Source organism: Pinus tabuliformis, chromosome 1_1, assembly GCF_031772625.1.
Source record: "Pinus tabuliformis cultivar Carrire ecotype Pingquan chromosome 1_1, CPIR1, whole genome shotgun sequence".
In the NCBI taxonomy this organism is placed as follows: domain Eukaryota; kingdom Viridiplantae; phylum Streptophyta; class Pinopsida; order Pinales; family Pinaceae; genus Pinus; species Pinus tabuliformis.
This window is the reverse complement of record NC_142297.1, coordinates 157,274,689-157,288,321: the sequence shown is the minus strand read 5'-3', so window position 1 is coordinate 157,288,321 and position 13,633 is coordinate 157,274,689. Positions and strand designations below refer to the sequence as shown.

Below are 13,633 nucleotides of genomic sequence, written 5' to 3'. Positions count from 1 at the left end.
ATGGTTCCTTGCATTATTCAAGTTTTCTTTTAGGTTTTGGACAATTTTTTGGGTTTCTTCTAGTTTGTTTTTAACAGCAGGTAGATTTGCATGGAGTCTGGACGATAGCTAGATCCTTCCATTTTGGGGGTTCATATCCATACAAAGTTTGGAATGGTGTCATTTTTGCTGACGTGTGATAAGTAGAATTATACCACCACTCACGACATGCAATCGTTGAGCCCACTTATTTTGTTTTTCTGTAGCGTAGCAAAGTAAGTAGGCTTCCAAACATTTATTGACAACTTATGTTTGTCCATATGTTTAAGGGTGATAAGCGGAACTCATATTTAGGTAGGTTCCTATGTGGTTGAACAATTCCTTGCAGAAATTACCCTTGAATTTGGCATCTCTATCACTCACAATGACCTTCAGAAAACCTTGTAATTTATATATATATTTGCAAAATATCTCAGTGATTTGTTTAGTTAAGTCTGATTTCTTTATTGCCATAAAGTGAGCATATTTGGTGAGTCTATTGACCACTATGAAAATCTTGTCCTTGCCTTCAGATACAGGTAATCCATCAATAAAATCCATTGATATTTCTTCCCATTTATGAATCGGAATGTTTAAGGAGTGAAGTAATATAGGTGTCATAATATTTTCACTTTTGTTTCTTTGACATGTGTCACATTCTGCTACATACTTCTGAATATCGCAACTCATCCCCTTCCAAAAGAATGATTGATGTGCATTGTAGTAAGTTTTAAAGAATCCTACATGTCCGGCTGACAATGAATCATGTGATTCCTTGAGTATCTTGGATTTAAACTTGGAGATTGCATTCAGATAGATTCTTCCTTTGTACCATAGAATATCATTCTTCCATTCAAATTTTGAGTTGTCTGGAAGGTTATTGATTATCGCAGTTATTTCTGGATCCTTAGCATACTCACATTGAATCTCATTAAGCCATTCAGGAACAACAACCGAGATTGCAAGTAATGTTGGTTCTTCTTCCTTCCTAGATAGGGAATCTGCCACTACATTGTCTTTTCCACTTCTATGTAGTATCTCCATGTCAAAGGCGACAATTTTCTCACTCCATTTTTGTTGTTATTCGGAAACTGTTTTTTGTTGAAGGACGCGCTGGAGACTGTTATGGTCCGTTTGAATGGAGAACTTACTTCCCAAAAGATATTGTCTCCACTTAGCCAGTGCGTGTATAATAACGAGCATTTCCTTGTTGTATGTGGACTTGAGACGTTCTCTTTTATTGAGCTTCCTGCTTTCAAAAGCTATTGGATGTCATTCTTGCATTAACACTGCACCTATACCGAATCTGGAAGCATCACACTCGATGATAAATGGCTTAGAGAAATTTGGAGTTGCCAATACCGGGGCATTAGACATAACTTCCTTCAGTTCTTTAAAGCACCTTCCTACTTCCTCATCCCATTGAAATGAATTCTTCTTTAAAAGGTTTGTCAGAGGTGCAGTTATATGTGCATAGTTTTTAATAAATCTTTGGTAATATCCAGTCAATCCTAAGAACCCTCTTAGCTTGGATATATTAACCGGTTTAGTCCATTCCTTTATAGCTTTTATTTTATTAGGGTCCACTTTCACGCCTTCATGGGATATAATGTGTCTGAGATATTCTACTTATTTCTTTCCAAAGGTGCATTTGGATTTTTTTGCATAGAACTGATGCTCTTTTAGTAGTGTAAGAACTTTATCTAGATGTTGTAAGTGCTCCTTCCAAGTTTTACTGTAAATTAAAATATCATCAAAGAACACTAATGCAAACTTCCTAATATATGGACGAAATAATTTGTTCATAGTGGCTTGGAACATTTTTGGTGCATTGGTTAACCCAAACGGTATTACTTTAAATTCATAGTCACCTTCGTGTGTTTGGAATATTGTTTTTGATATGTCTTCCAACCTAATTCTGATTTGATAATACCCTAACCTTAAGTCCAATTTTGAGAAGTATTTTGCGCCATGTAGCTCATCCAACATTTCGTCGATAAAGGGGATTGGGAATTTGTTTTTAATCGTTATTTTGTTTAATCCTCTATAGTCAATGCATAGCCGGAATGAACCATCCTTCTTCCTTACCAATACCACTAGAGCAGCATACAGACTTTTACTTTCCGAGATGATCCCACACTTTAAAAGGTCTTGGATTAATCTCTCAATTTCCGTCTTTTGGTAATGTGGATATCGATACGTCTTGATGTTGACAAGGTCTAACCCTGCTTTGACTTCTATTGTATTTTCCCTATTAGGAGGCATTTTCATAGGCACGTCTTGAAATACCTTTTCATGCTTCTGAATTAGATCTTGAACCTCTGGTGACGCTTGACTAATCATATTTGCAGATAACATTTCTAATTGGTGACATTGTACTACATAAGCCGGTGCTCCTTTTCCAATCATCTTCATCATCTGAGATGACAATACAATTTGATTCTTTGGTGCTTGGAATCCGTGTAATTTGTACCTCTGCCCTCCCCAATTAAATCTTATGAACTGTACTTGATGGTTGGCAGCATAAGTGCCTAGAGTTCATAGCCATTGGATACCTAAGACCACATCCACTCCACCTAATGGTACAGTGAAGAACGAAGATTCTAAATTAAAGTCTTGAATCTGCAATTTGACCTTATGGAATTTCCCTACCTTTTCAATCTTCTTACCATCAGCTACCATCACCTTCATGTTTGCTAATGGAAATGAGAAAATGTTGAGTCTCTTTGCCACGATTGCATCTAAGAAATTGTGGGTGCTACCAGAGTCGATGAGAACCATTACGTTGTTCTTCTTTATATGTCCTTTCACTTTTAGAGTCTGAGGTTGTGATATACCTATCATAGCTGATAGTGACACTTACGGAATACTTCAGTCATCTAATTCTGGAGACAATTCTGAGGCATATTCTGCTTCTTCTATGTCAGAATCCTCACTATTTGAATCATTAGTTACTTCATAGTTATATAGGTTCTTTGATTCTTTTCCTTTAGCACACCTATGTTTAGGGTCCTACTTCTTGCCACAACATTTGCATTTGCCTTCTTTTATCCTTTGTATTTCCACATTAGATTTTTCACCTTCACGACGATGTGGTGGAACACATCTTGTATTGTTTCAATCTATAGACTGGGGCATTCTTCGTCTTGAATATAATTTTTCCGGTTTTGACCATAGTATCTGTTCAGATTTCTTTTCAGTAGTTTTTGCTTTTTGTCTTGCTACTTCTATTGATGTAATGTCATGAATCTCAAGTTCTACTTGTAGATGAGTTTTAAGTCCAGAGATGTATGATTGAATTGGACGAGATTCTAATAACCTGGGTACTTGTGTTACTAAGGTCTCCCATTCTCGAGTGTACTCATCCACACTTCCTTTTTGTCGTAATTTGATGAGTGTTGAAAATAACTCTTCTTCCCTTACACCTTGGAATCTTCTGAAGAATGCATCTTTAAATTGGTGCCTCTTGGTGAATGGGCATGGTTTTTGATCATGCCCTTTGCCTAATTACTATAACTAACTAATTTTTTACGTAACAGATACCTCGTTAGAAAGATTTATCTGAGGAAAAAACGTCTACAAACAATAGATCTATTGGTATTTCATTTGTCTATTTCTTAAAACAACATTATTTAGGGCCTAAAAATGGATTCGAAAGTTCAGGACCCAAAAAAACTGCAAAAAATAGAAAATTGTGCAAGTAGGAAATTGTGCTCGAAATTAAGAAACTAAAGATAAATAATGTTGGAGGTCCAAGTGGAATAAGCCGATGGCCAACTAGCTCAAGGTAGTTTAGGGAAAGGGTTTCAAAGTGATTTATTCCACCGAATACTATGTGCAAAAACCCTCAAGAAGACCCCTCACTATGACATTCAAGATGGGAATTCAAAGTTTGAGATAGGGCTTGAGTTTTCTCTTAAATGAACAATAGGAATCACATGGAACTTTGAGGGCTGCTACAAGAGACATCAGTGCAATACCATTTCAAAACAGAGCTGAAAAATTCCTCTAAAAAAATTTACATGCAGCCCCATCTACGAGATCTAGGAGAGAGACCGAAATTTTGAGGAGAAAAAGAAGGAAAATTTACGATTTGAATTTGTGAGTGACCACCAAGGGACTTGATTAGTGGCTAGACCATTGGGAGTATGGAGTCATGGGTTCTAATAATTGGCTAAATTGACCTTCAAGGAGACTAAAAGAGGAAGTCTTAGTTACCCCTTTCAACAATTACCTTCTTTAGCATTAGTTAATGGAGTTTCATGAATTAAACACAATCATTATCCACTAGGAATAATTTTCGATGTCATAAATGACTAACACATGTAAAAGTTCCCATCGTTATAATTTGGAAAGATATTCAATAAAATGTGTCAGGCGAAAATTGGGTTTCACACCTCAAACCAGGAAACACAACTCAGTATTTGCACTTCATAGGGAATGGCTGGATGGAAACACTGACATTTAGTTTGGTTTTAACATTTTTGCTTACACTACTCTTACAGGTTCATCTAATCTTCTTCTCCCTCTGACTCTGACACTTCTGCTCTAGGACAAGGCAAGAGTTTGGGAGTCCCTGTGGTTGAAGGAAACTCTGATCAAAGGCAACATGGTGAAGGCAGAAGTGAGGCCGAGGAAAAGAGGGTGTTGCCGCAACTGTAAATAGACTGACAGCAAAAGGAAAATGTCGATGGCCTCGACCAATAAGACCTAGCGGAAGAGGGGCAGGAAAACAGGGGAGGAAAATATGCAAAACCTCATGCATGCCTACAGTGGGGGAACTCCAACACAGGTCAAGTCCCTAATTTCGTCATGGGAGGAAGAATTGAATGCCAAGGCTGCGACAAAGCCACTTCTAGCAGAGGATTGGGAACCCCTTCTTTTAGACCCAGGACACACCCGAGGTAGGCAGACTCTCTTCAAACAGACAGTCCAACTCTACTAGGTCATGAAGAACTTATTGGAAAAAGAAATGACAACAACCAGGAATTTGGAGGATCCATCGCAAACCCAGCAAGAGGGGCCTAGCTTAAAAGATATTCAAAGGGAGATCCAGGAAGTACAGGTGAGCAATACCACCAGAATGTCTATTTAGGCCACATGGAAAAACAAATTCAAATTCTGCTCTAGAACGAAATGCCAAGGTCGAGTGTTTAGGACCTGACTCCCATAGAATCCTCAGATGATTGAATGCTGAGAAGTTAGGAAGTAATGATTTTTTTTATTTTTTTTGTCACAATGATCTGGTCGAATAGCATTTACATTGACAAGAGTATGTTTAACATATAGTAGATACAATAGCTTATTTAGCTTGGATGGATATGCTAAAACTATTTAAGTTTTCGACGGCATATGATGCTGATTGGTGGCCAACAGACATAGTTCCCTTCGGGAAGGTTGAGGCCACAGGACATATTTTTTGTTACCTACCCTATATATGATTAATAGAAAAGAAAGGTACTTCCAATCTTAGACAAAAAAAAGGATATTCAATCAAACAAATTGTGAATTCCTATCATGAGAGTAAATTCCATGCATTAGACATTATTTGCAAGATAATTTCACCATAAAGAAACACTTGCAAGACAATGTAGAGTCTATCCATCAATCACCAATGCATTAGAAGTTGTTAGATCCCTATAATACTAGTGTATCCCCCTTATTATTGTTGTTAGTGTTCCCCCTTATTGTTATTGTTGTGCCCCATAGAAGCCCACTATTGTTATTGTTATGTAGGCTCTAATTATATTGTGACCCCTTAGCCTCCTATATATAAAAAGGAAGTCTTGTCATTTGAATCATCCAACAATTCTTCATTTATGTAATGTAAAGGAGGTTTCCCCCTCAAAAAGTGTAATTTCTAAGTCATCGATCTATCTATTTGTGCGCTGGTTGCATAACATTTGGTATGAGAGCTTTGGATTCTAAGGTTTCACTGCTTCAAACAGGTCATCATGGAATTTTCGCTATAACATTTCTTCTACGAAACTTCAGTATTTGAAATTGCAACCACAGGGATCTGAAACCTGGATGAACTTCCTGTAGGAATTTCAAACCTTGTCTCGCTATATTTTCAAAGATATGATCTGAGGAAGTTAGGGTGTTTGCACACTCCCTAATTCCATCTTAAACAGGTGACCTATGGAAAATTGTTATAACTTTCTATCTGAGCATCAGATTTAAATTTCGTAAAAGTGAAAAAAAGAGGACATATGTAGCTCTTAGTGTATCATTTTCAAGGCTGGAATCTGAAACAGCGACATGTGGCACTCCGTGCAAGTTTGATCTACTGAACTAGTCTATAATCAGGTTATCATGGGATATTGGGCATAACTTTTTCTTGAAGAATCCAATCTTGGTCTCACTTATTGGGTTAGAAAGAAGACTCAGAGGGCTACCACAGGAATAAACTTTATAACTTCAAGATCCGAAATTATAGAGTTACATCCATTTCAAGATCAAGTTCCTAAAAGAAAGAAAAATGTGTGTATTTTTTTTTTTAAATCGCATAACGTTTGTTTTAAAAATCAGTTTGAATTAATTCCAAGGGCATATTGAAGCATATATATCAATATTGGGTTCTAAAATGCCTCTAAAACTAAAGATTTCTACACCCATTAAGCCCTTAGAAAGCTCTACTGTGGTTAATTAATCAATATTAATTGAGATATTGTGAGAATCATGTAGAAACTGATACAAATCGACAGGGAATTAATATGGGCCATTGACTATGTTTTAATCTTTGCCATAGGCGTTACAACAAAAGATTATAAGAAGAAGCTGATAAGTAGATGGAGAATACACCAGAGCATATACTCAGTTTCTCAAGTAGATCAATTTTCTTGGTGGCTAAAGTTCAGCAAGAGAAAATCGAGTCAGAGAGTGAGTTGCACGTGAGAGAGAGAGGGAATTAGTAATAGTTTTAGTGTGGCGGAAAAATATGGAAGGGGAGGCATAGAGGAGATATGCAATTCCTCAGCGCAGAGGACTGACGAAGGCACCACGCATTCACTATGCAAAGGGTGATGCAGTAAGGTTAGCAAAAGGGCAGAAGGTCCTCTTCAAGGTCAGAAAAATGTTGTGGAGCGTGAGAAATTCATCAGTAAATTTATCTCGGTGATTCTTCCTCTATTTTCACTATTTTTGTCTTCTACAAAAATTATTGCTAAAGATTAAAAAAAGAAACCCTCATCTGCCACACCGGTTTTCCCACATTGGGTTTTTCTAGGGACAATTGTCCAAAAACAACTGTGTCAGTATGGTTATATATGTGCTAGTATTTTTCCTTGCATTTATTTTTCGCATAATCCTATTTGTATAGGCTGCAGTGTATATGTTTTGATATTTTCCGTAGAAAACTACAAATAATTTGTTTAATCAATTTAACAAACAGAAAAAACAAACAAACAAATATTAAAAACAAGAAGAAAAAAAACAAAATAAATAAACAAATAAATATCAGTTCCTGCAATAGGATTGAGGATCACCAAATTTTCACATGGTATCAGAGCATCGGCAAAGCAGGAAGAGCTCGATTTCAGACAGAAAAAGGATTTCGAAAATCACTATGTAGGCAGCAGTTCGATACCCCAGAGAGGTTGTGCACTTCTTTGGCTAGGTGGGCAAATTTTCGTGGAAAATTAATTCTTTGAGTGAGTCGACAGAGAATAATTTTTTTTAGATCAAGATTTGTCAAAGGCAGATGGAGTAGCATATAAGTTTCCATGCAGAGCGTGACATGTATTTTTCAGCTACGAACTAAGTGTTAGGAAGGACAAAGAGCAGAAGAAATTATCGATATTGAAGAAGCCTCGAAATTATCGTCCAGATTGGAAGATGAGTTTGCATGTCTGTCAGGATCGGCATTAGTTGGTGTATGGTATATTGATAGTGGAGTTTCAACTCACATGACTGGAGAAAGGGAATATTTCTCAAGCTATTAAGAGTAGAAAATGGACATCCAGATCACTATGGGTAGCAGAACTAAGTGTACCCTAGTAGGGAGAGGCACCATATATTTTCAAATAGAAGCAGGAACCAGCACTAGCACCACTAATATATTGCATGTGCCAAGATTTGGTATGAACCTAATTTCAGTATCTCAATGGCACGACAAGGGGTACGATGTATACCTTGTGGCAAATAAAGCATATGTCAAGCATCTAAGCTAGAAGAAGGTGAGACATATTGGAGCTCGAACTAATAGCCTATATAGATTGGAGATCGATTCTCCAATGGCACTGATAGGAAGGAGTTGAACGAACTATGGCATAGGAGGATGGGCCACTTGCTCCATGGAGCACTTAGGATGCTCAAAGACACTGTAACAAGAGTTCCATCTCTTATCACCAAGCACGATGATCTATGTCGAGGATGTGTACTTGGGAAGTACATAAAAGCAACATTTCCGAGGAGTGACGTCAGAGCCAATAGTGTGTTCGGATTGATGCACTCAGATATTTGTGGCCCTATATACACTAGAGCTCTTAGTGGTGGCGAGTATTTCCTCACCTTTATTGATTACCATCCTTGAAAAAATCATAGGGAAAAAGATCAAGGTACTATGTTTAGATAATGGTGGAGAATACACAGATAAAGACTTCACGGGTTTCTGTGCAAAGGAAGGTATCAAAAGAGAGTGGACAACTCCCTACAATTGACAACAAAATGGAGTACCGGAATGGAAGAACAGAACTATAGTCAGGGCAGCAAAGGCCATGTTGTATGATCAAGTTTTGCCTACATTTCTAAGGGCATATGCATGCAACACAATGGTGTAAATTCAAAATAGGACACCTCATAGAGCTTTGGGGAAGAAAATGCCAGAGGGAGTCTTCACCAAGAAGAAACCTAAGGTAACTCGTTTGAGGATATTCGAGAGTGTGGCCTATTATCACATCCTAGATGAGAAGCGCAATAAGTTGGATCAGACTACAGAAAATATGTATCTCGTATGATATAGTGAGACCTCAAAGGCATACAGAATCTACATTTCTAGAAACAGGAAGATTATAGTGAGGTGAGATGTAAAGTTCATGGAAGACATAGATTTCAGAAGATCTCGAGAGATCCCCGCAAGAGATCAATCATCATATGCTCTGTTAGTCCAGTAGTAGCAGGGACTGTAGATAGAACAAGCAGGGGGTCAGTGACAGGATTCAAGTACAGTGACTAGTACCAGCATCTCTTCAATAGTAGGAGATCCAAGAAGTTATCAGCAAATAGAGCAGTAGGAACAAGTGGAGGAACATATTGGACCTCCCACCACCAATGGTAGGACCAGTAGGGAAGTGCGTCGAACCTTGAAGGATGCAGAAGAGTTTCGAAGCTCCTATAACTAAAAAGAGGCAGTACAGGTAGCTTGACAAATACCAGGCCTTGGTGGCTTAGGTTGCAGAACCCTCCAGTTTTCAGGTTGCCACACAACATCAAGTGTGGTTGGATGCCATGGTAGAAGAGTACAATTCTATCATGACAAATGATGTTTGGGAGGTGGTGCCTAAACCCGAAGATAGATCAGTTGTGGATCCTAGATGGATCTACAAGATCAAGTATGTTGCAGATGGCATTTTAGTGAAGTATAAGGCCAGATTTGTGGTGAAGGGGTACACAAAAAAATAAGGAATAGACTATGAGGAGACCTTCACCCCAGTTGCGAGATATACCTCTATCACATTTGTCATATCTCTAACACCACAGATGGGATGGGAAATTCACTAGTGAACATCAAGACAACATTGTTGAACGAGGTGAAGAAGAGGTGTACATAGAATAGCTTGAAGGCTTCAAAAATCATGAGAAGTGCACTTATGTATGCATATTGAAGAAATCCATGTATGGGCTCAAGCATGCACCAACGGTATGGTACAATCGAGTTGATAGTTACTTGCAACATTTGGGATTCATCAAGAGTGATGCAGATCCCATTCTCTACTATCTAATGGTGTTGAATGAGCCTCTCATTCTGGTTTTATATGTAGATGCTCTGTTTCTAACAGGATCATCAGGGCTCATACACGACTGCAAAAAGAACCTTACAACAAAATTCGACATGAATTATATGGGGTTGATGCTATATTTTCTAGGGTTAGAGATATTTTAGAAGAATGGGGAGATATTTCTTGGCCGAGGGAGATATGCTACAGAAATTCTGAAGAGATTAAGAATGCAAGATTGCAGACCCATGGCAATAACCATGATTACCAACCGGAAAAACATAGATACATTAATGGACAAGGAAGTCAACCACACCTTGTACAGATAGCTAATTGGGTCACTCATGTATCTAGTTAACACCAAACCAGACATTTGTTTCGTAGTCAATACTCTTACTCAGTTCATGATGGAAGCGAAAAGAGTACATTAGGTAGCAGCTAGGCACATTCTTAGATATTTTTGTGGAACAGTCATACTCAGATTGAAATATAATCGAGGAGATGAAAGGGACATTAATTTATATGGTTTTAAAATCTTTTCCTATTCTTTTAATCATAATTTTCACTTTCATTTATTTACTTAAAACAAATTATAAATTTGAAGTTTTATTTTATATTCAAAAAATAATAAAATTGTTTATAAGTATAATTCAATCTGTAATTACTTTATTATGAAGTAATATGTAAAGTATAAGATTCAAAATTCAAATCCTTGTGAATTAGATTAACAATAATAAAAATAAACTTTATTTATTTTCAAAATATTAAGTTTATTCTTAAACACTATTTTTCATGGGTTAATTAAAAATATATATAATTATTAGACAATATTTTTGTTAGCTTTTTCTAAATTTTATATAAATAATATTTTTATCTTGGGATAAGTTAACTAATTATGATAATTACTAGGGCACACATAAAAATTAAATGGCTTATAAAAAATCCATAGTAAATTTCAAAACATATTTTTCTAAATTTTATATAAATAATATTTTTATGTTGGGATAAGTTTAACTAATTATGATAATTACTAGGGAAGCCATAAAAATTAAATCGCTGATAAACAATCCATAGTAAACCTCAAAACATTTAACCGATAATACATCTCACATTGTCCAAATTTTAAAAATTAGTTTAGAAATAAACCATAATAATTAAATAATTATAACTTTATTTTAAAGTAGTATTATTTTAATTATAAAAATAACAAATATATTAGTTAAACATATATATACATTTTTAAAAACATGTAACAATATTCTTAACTATGGAGATTCACTCTCTTCTTAGCATAGGAGTGGTTATGGTCTCTTGAGGTAAGTTGGTTGTCGTTGTGGCATACTATTTTGGTGTAATGTGGAGCATGCATAGCTTGTATGTTGGTAATTGTTGTGGCATTCAAAACTGCTCTTAGCATCGGCATGGTTATGGTCTCCTAGGTTAAGTTGGTTGCTATTGTGGTATTCAAATCTCCTCTTAGTACCAGAGTGGTTATGCTCTGCTTGGATAAAGTTGGTTGCTACTGTGGTGTTGGACTATGTTGTCATTTCTAATTTTTGCGAAGTGTTGGAATTGGGAATATCTCTTATGGAGAGCTTGGGCGCATGGAATGTTAAACTTTGCTCTTTTGATTTCTCTATTGTTACTAATATTCAGTTTGTTGGTTGTATATGGTGGATGAAAAGAAAATTATTATGGGATCTTTTTTACTAGTCAATATAAACGTGCTTTATTGATATATATCAAAGCTTCAGTTCACTATGGAGATTCACCTCCACTTTTATGGAAATTATTAAATAGCCTTTGATATAATACCATGGCTTATCAATACCACATGCCCAATATGAGATTGGTTGATATGACATTTTCTTTAATTAATTAATTTAATATAAACTGAGTAAAAGAACATAACTAAATTGGAGATGAATTTTAATCCCTCATCTTTAAATATTTAGTCAACTAATAAACGAAATGGTTTTTTGGCAAAAATTTGATATTACAATTTCTAGCAAGATTGTGATTTCTTGTTGTTTAAAATGCATTTTTGAATCCATAAACGAATTCAGCGTCTTACAAACCCCAAGGCACTTGAACTTTGTAGATTAAACAACTTAAACTTGTGATTCTTAAAACTCTCTATCCAATTTTGGAAAAATTTAACCAGAAAAAGTGTTTGCAATGTTAGGTGTGTGTTATATTCTTTCCATGACTAGTCGCAAGCACGGGAGGTCATAGGGGGGTGAAAACCCCCCATGTTCATTGTGTTGGGCGCAGTAGGGGGGTCACAAGGGGACGGTGGCGGTAGCCCCCATGTACAGGGTCTGGGGCAACACACTGAGATTTTTTTCTTCTATATATATGCACACCCAAAGATGGTGGACGGACCTACCCATGGTTTTGTGCATGGGTTTTGCACATGGTTTTGGGCATGACGTTTTTCGACCCATGGTATTTTGTAGTTTGGTCAAGGGAACTACAATTATGTTCTAATTGAGGGTTAATGGATTGGGATTTATGAATGCTTCGACATGTATATATATGTATTGTAAAATCAATCTAGTCGTCCTGGTTTTGGGATCCAAGGGCAATTTCTATGTATTTGTTTTATGTTCTCGCCATTTGTATATTTTATGTTTAAGAATTTGTTTGCACGTAATTTCTGTACAGGGTTAAAACATACACACAAAAGGGTCATTTCATCTATTAGTTATACTTTGCACTTTTGGTACTACTATGAACATTATGGCATTTTAGCATATTCCATGAAGGTTAAATCTCTATCAGCCACCTAATAATTATTGATAATAAAATTAAAATTCTGGAAGACCTATTTTGAAATAAACAACCATACCAAATTAATTAATGTTGAGTAAGATCATATTGGTACTACTACAAATACTTTGTTTACATATGAAAAAATCTTCTGAAAATCACCATTTTTAGTGTTCTGACTGTAAAAGATTTGTAAGCACATATTCTAGATTTTTTAAAAATTATCCCTTAAGAAGTCTTAACACACACACACACACACACACATATATATATATGAGTATGACATTAACTAAATATGGAAACCTAAATATCCACATCAATAAGTGGAACCTATGTGAATAGGATTTTCCCAATCTGTTGAAATTTTCCATTGCAGTAAGCAATGTAGTTGATCTCCCACTTTGAGAAGAGTAGTTGATGTACATCCCATCTTTGAGAGAGCATCAACAATACCACTATGTTCCCTATATATATGAGAAAAAATCACCCAACAGAAATGACCAAGCAACATCCTAATTCTTTAAGCTAGTTAATGAGTATGGGAGGATAAAAATAAGGCTTTTTATTCGCCCATTCAATAGTAGCTTTTGAATCCCCGGATGAATCCAATGTCTCAATAGATAACAATTTTTCACAATATAATACTCCCAAAAGAGAAATGATATTTGCTTGAGTGTTTGTACATGAATCACTATTCTAATAAAATTGATAATACAGACCTAGTTTTATCACAATGTAAGCCCCACTATCAAATATGTTTTAATTTGTTGTGACATCAAAGAAACCCACTGGATACCCATATTAGATCAGAAATATTACAGGATTCTTAGTTGTTTTTCAAGATTTTAATGACTCCTTTCCCAAAGAACAATATTGTCAAAATAAAAGAGAAAATTTCGATAAATATA

The 13,633-nt window shown here is 35.9% G+C and overlaps 1 protein-coding gene across 3 annotated transcripts in view; it reads right to left on the bottom strand.

Annotated features, from left to right (window-relative positions):
• The window catches only part of LOC149212073 (MADS-box protein SOC1-like), a 479,791-nt gene that overhangs the window by 356,230 nt on the left and 109,928 nt on the right, over nt 1-13,633 (bottom strand). The window lies entirely within an intron of this gene.